The sequence below is a fragment of the Peromyscus leucopus genome, chromosome 9 (genome assembly GCF_004664715.2).
Source record: "Peromyscus leucopus breed LL Stock chromosome 9, UCI_PerLeu_2.1, whole genome shotgun sequence".
Lineage (NCBI taxonomy): Eukaryota > Metazoa > Chordata > Mammalia > Rodentia > Cricetidae > Peromyscus > Peromyscus leucopus.
In genome coordinates, this window is record NC_051070.1 from 3,124,556 (window position 1) to 3,130,628 (window position 6,073).

The following is a 6,073-nucleotide window of genomic DNA, read 5'->3' on the forward strand; positions in this document are numbered from 1 at the left end:
TGGACTACATGGAACAAAACAGGATCCTACGGATTCGCACTGATAGAAACAAACAAATAAATGGACTATACGCTTACGTAGTCTCGAATCACCATAGAACATGTGCAGCTTGCACAGGGAGCAGGCATGGCGGCGACTTGCAGCTTCCATCCCAGCCGCTGGAAGGCAGAGCCAGGAGGATCACAGCAAATTCCAGGCCAGTCTGAGCTACGTAATGTGACTCTGTCTCAAGCAAACCAACCAATAAGCAAACCACAAATCCGAACGGGGGAAAATGTACGGTTAAGACCCCACAGACTTTACCTGAACCAAGTGAGCCAAATAAACACCTTTTGAAGACAGCAGGCTAGAAACATAGATTATCTCCAATTTGGGGTTCTTCGCAATTAGTATCTTTGGCAAGGAATACCATGGTTTCACCTGAAAAGTCAGTTTGGGGAACCTGTTTCAGACATTTGAAAACTAAGGAGATGTGACAGCTAAGTAACAGGACAGACGTTCCACTAAGTGCTTTTGATATAAAAGGCATCGATGGGTCGAATGACCAAACTTGAACTGGATCCAGGGATGGCATAATAGTAAAATATAAATGCTAATATTTTGATGCTTAAAAACACCTTCACTTGTAGAAAATATATGTTTAAAAAAATGTACAATGATAGGGCGCCCATCAGCAGGGTGCTCACAAAGAACTCGAGAAGAAAGATGGTCTTTGTACTGTTCTTGAAATGTTTCTGTATTTGAGTTGTGTCCAAAGAGAAGGAAATGGATATCAGCTACTGTAGAATAGGTAAGAAATAACTCTGTAGAGTTGGCCGTGATGAACGGTATATTATTCCAGCACCCTGGAAATTGAGACGGGGGCCTGCGAGTTCTAGGCCAGCCTGGGCTATATAGTGAGTCCTTTGCTTAAAATAGAACCCAAGGGCTGGAGGTATGGTTCAGTGGTTGAACACTTGCTTAGCGTGCCCAAAACCATGGGCACAATTCAGACAGTACAAACTCCAAATTAGTGACAGGAACATGCGGAGATACAGTGAAGGCCAGATCTCAGACTAGAGGACCCACCATGTGACCAATGGAAGACCCATACCAAGGCATGTCATGAAGTCTCGGGGGATGAAGGATGAAGAAATATTTCAAAACTCCCCAAAAGGAGGAGACGCACTATCATGGTGTTGACTTCAGGAGAAACCCAGAGGACCTGGGTCAAATGCCATTGGGTTTTGAGCCTCAACGTGGGAAACCTTTATCATGAAGAGAACGTGTGTCTGTCTCACATTTCTGTATCTGGTCAAGTCTTCCAAGCAAGAATAAGAATATGTTCAGATATTTAGTCTCGCAACTTTCACAAGAAGGAATTAAGAAATAAAGACAGAGGGGGATCTGGAAAATCGGGAGTCACAGAGAGGTTGTGGGAGTGCCAGGGTGATGTTGAAGGGAACTGATTCCCAGCAGCAGCCACTGCAGTAGGTCCGAGCCACCAAGCTGGAATGAGGTTAGGGACATCCCCAGAAGACAAATGCTTTTTTTTTTCTTTAAAAAAAAAAAAGAAGGTTTAATTATTTTTACTTTTTTACATGTGCAAATGGTTTACATATAGGTATATATGTACACCTTGTGTATGTCAGGTGCCCAAGTGAGTCGGAAGATGGCTTCAGATCCTCTGGAACTGAAGTTATAAATGCTGTGAGCCACCATGTGTGTGCTGGGAACTGAACTTGAGTCCTCTGGAAGAGCAAGAAGTGGTCTTAACCACCAGGCATTCTCTCCAATTCCTTGAGAGGATTTTAACACTTTCTGAAGATTGAGGAAATGGATAATGATGGGACATAGAATATTCATCAGAAAAACCCACAATGACAAATCTAAAATATGAATTTCACGGCCTGTGAAATGCTGCCCAGACTCAGGATGTCTCTCCCTCCTCAGCTAACCTAATCTAGATAATTCTTCACAGACGTGCCCAGAGGTTTGTCTCTTCAGGGATTATAGAGCCCATCAAGTTGACCATCACTGTTAACAATTACAAGCCTACTCCTTGTCAACTTAACACCCAAACACACCACTTTTAAGCCACAATGTCCAACCCTTTCCCCATAGAGTCATGCCTTCTCATAATGAAAAACACACTCCTCCAACTTCAAAAGTTACAACACTGTTCGAAAGTGTGCGTGAAGGCAATCTCTGAACCACAGGCTCCTAAAAAACCAAAAATAGGTTATATTCTTTCAATATGTAATGTCACAGGATGAATATTCTCATTCTGAAAGGGAATTTGAGAGGTCAACAAGGAAAGATCAGACCCAAATAAGACCCAAACCCAGCAGGGTAAGCCCCAACCCCTCCATGATGAGATTTTCCGGGCCACGGGCTTTAGTAGCCCTGCCCCTCCAGCACTGCCGCCCATAGCACACACAGCCTCTCTTAAAGAATCAAATTACTATACACACTCAATTATTCACTAAAAAGTATTTTTATACTTTTATATTCTTGTTTTGGTTGGGGTTTTGCTTTTTCAAGACAGGGTCTCATTGTAGCTCTGGCTATCCTGGAACTCACTCTATAGGCCAGGCTAGCCTTGAACTTATAGCTATCTACCTGCCTCTGCTTTCTGAGTGCTGGTATTAAAGGTGTGTGCCACCACCACCTGGCTTTTTATTTTCTTAAAAAAAAAATCAAGGTCTGTATGGAACTCTGCTTTAGCCATGAACCCGAGAGCCAACAATACTGCATGTTGATCTTACCAAAGATTACATACAGCTAGGATGGGAATATGGTGGGTGGAGGAAGTATATGTGTGCATGGCGGGGAGGGGTGTTTGTAAAGAAGCAAGATCTTAGTATACAACAGAAAGTCAACAGTTGATAGGCAACTCAGAAAAAAACCCAAGCAGCCAGGTGGTGGTGCACACCTTTAATCCCAGCACTCGAGAGGCAGACGCAGGTGAATCTCTGAGTTCGAGGCCAGCCTGGTCTACAAAGTGAGTTCTAGGACGGCCAGGGCTACACAGTGAAACACTGTCATGAAAATGTTCTTTTTACAACCCAAAAGGGGAGTGGTAAAGGAGGAGGTCAATTGAGAGCTAATGATCTTTAGTATATCAAGGAGGGGATCTATTTGCTCAGTCTACATTCCTAGAAGTAGTTAGGCAAGAAGTTAGGAGTCCATAATGTTAGTAATAGAAAAGGAGGGTCTCAGCTTGCACAAGAAATAAAGCTATCCACCTGACCTAGGGAACAGGCGCCGTTTCCACAAGGGTGTTTGTTACCTGAGTTCAGGAGATCGTTTGGCCTTGGATGCTTGATAGGTATTTTAGATAAATATACTGTTAGGAGTTCTTGGAAGGACACATAGCATTACAAGAAAATCATTGTAGGAAACAGCTAATATATATACAAAAGCTAAAATATCACCAAGACTTCTTAAGCCATGGCTTGACCTTCAGAAAAGTCCTTAACTTTTCCAAGTAGCAGCTTTTGTGATAGTAGCTGCATTCTGTTACGTTTTCCTCCGCTTGCAGCATGCAACATGAGGTGCTTCCCTAAATGGCTTCTCTCACTGGGTAGTTGTGAATATTTTTGATCTTTCTGCTAGCTACCCAGTGCTTTCCCTAGGACAGAACTTTCTGGCAGAGTCTTCCTCAGCCCTCCCCTGCACTCTGCTAGCTGGGAACTGGGTTATTTGGTGACTTAAATCAGCACTCAGCTGAAGACAGGGCACCATTGGCATAGCATTTGTGTAACATACCCGAGGCCCTGGGTTTGCTCCTCACAGCACACAACCCAGATGTGTGGCACACACCTGCAATCCCAGCATTTAGAGGGTGAAAAAGGAGGGATTCAGGGTTATAGCTGGAAAGATGGCTCACTGGCCAAGAGCATAAACTGCTCTTGCAGAGGCTCCAAGTTCAGGTCCCAGAATCCATGTTAGGTAGCGATCTGACACCTTCTTCTGGCCTCCACACGTACCTGCACTCATGTGTGTCCAAGCACGCACGCGCACGGACATACACATATAGTTCAAGGTTATAATTGGCTACATGCAGAGTTTGAAGCCATCCTGGGCAACAAGAGACCTTGTCTCTAAAATAAAATATATAAGGTGAGGTGTGTGGTGCATGCTCTTAATCCCAGCACACGGGAGACAGAAGCAGGCAGATCTCTGTGAGTTCCAGGCTAGGCATGGCTACAGTGATCACATCTCAATAAAATAAAATAATAAAATAAGGCTTATTATCATCTCTGTGAGCCCAGTGTACTGTATAAGGTGCAGCATTTCCACACCTCTTTTGAATCATGTATTTTAGATTGTATTCTGTAGCCTTACAAAAGATTTCTATTCCCAAACTCCTGTTTTTCATTTGAGCAAGTGAAAATAGTATTTTAGAATTAAATTTGCTGGGCATGGGGGCTCACACTTGTAATTCCAGTGTTCCAGAAGCTGAGATGGGAAGACTGACTGCCTGAAGCCCAGGCCAGCTTGGCATCAGAGTGAGACTTTGCTTTAAAAATACTGAAGAAAAAAAAAGTCCTGGGTTTGATCCCCAGAACCCCACAAACCAGGAGCAGTGGCACCCCATAATCCCAGCACCTAGAATGTGGAGGTGGAAGGATTAGTAATTCAAGATCATCCTTGGCTACATAAAGGCTAGCCTGGGCTACATGCTTCAAACCCCAAACAACAGCAACAACTGAATCCTCAGACTGAACCGTGGTGTTTTTGTTTCCGTGAGTCCAGAAGTTCCTGTGACAAGTCTTTTTCCATGCTGGCTCTCAACATGGGAGCTGAAATAGGCGGCTGGACACATTTGGTATGTCAGATGCCGGCCTTTTACAGACGTGCCTTCATGTCTGGGACAGAGTCTCCCTTATTAAAAAAAATAGAGTAAGTTTTCTTTGCTTGCAACTTTCAGATCTCAATCTTATCCATCTAAAAGGATGATTTATCGAGCTTGCCAAAGGCATTTCACACATGTTTGTTACATGAAGAAATTACGTGAACTGCAAAATAGTTATTTTCCAAAGCAAATATAACATTCACCCCTTTGCCTGCCTCTGTCCTCACCAAACACATTTAGCTACATGCCTCTTGAGTTAAATCAGAGCGATCCTCCTGCTCCAGGGTCACGTGCTGAGCCCCGGCCACCCAGCTGGTGGTGGCTGTTTTGGAGGTGGGGCTTGGCTGGTGTAGGAAGGACACTATGACAGGCCTTTGAGAGATGGAGTTGAACTCCGCTCTCAATCCTGTCCCTGATGGAACCTCCTGTGTCTGCAACACAATGACGGATCGAATTCCCTTAAACGAGGAGCCAAAAGCAAGCCTCCTTCCTTAGGATCTGTCTGTTGGGCATTTTGTCACTGTGCTGTGGAAGCATGGAATATAGGGACTGTTTAAAAATTAAGGTTAAGCAGGGTGGAGAGACAGTTCAGCTGTTAAGACTACTTCCTGCTCTTCCAGAGGACCCAGGTTTGGATCCTAGTACCCATACCAGGCAGCTGGTAACCACTTGTAACTCTGACACCCTCTTCTGGCTTCTGTGGGTACTCCTCACACTCTTGTGGCATTCTCTCTCTCTCTCTCTCTCTCTCTCTCTCTCTCTCTCTCTCTCTCACACACACACACACACACACACACACACACACACACACACACACCCCATTTTATAAATAAAAGCTAAGATCACTCATGGTGACTCATGCCTATAACCCCAACACTTGGGGAAGACATGAAGATTGCCGAGAGTTTAGGTAAACTTGGGTTATGTGCCGAGTTCCAGGACAGCCTGGGCTACAGTGCAGGACCCTGTCTCAAAAGGAGACAGAATTAATGTGTGTCGAGATATAGCTTAGTGGTAGTGCCCTATGGTCTAGTCTCAGCACAAAGAGAAAAGAATTCACACACACACACACACACACACACACACACACACACACACACACATACACACACACACACACACACCTACCTATTAAATATCTTTGGTCTTAAAAGAGATCCAGGAAAGTCGGAAGACAAAGGATCACAGTGTCCTGAGTCACTATCAGAAAAGGAAGAGTTACATGACCCACAT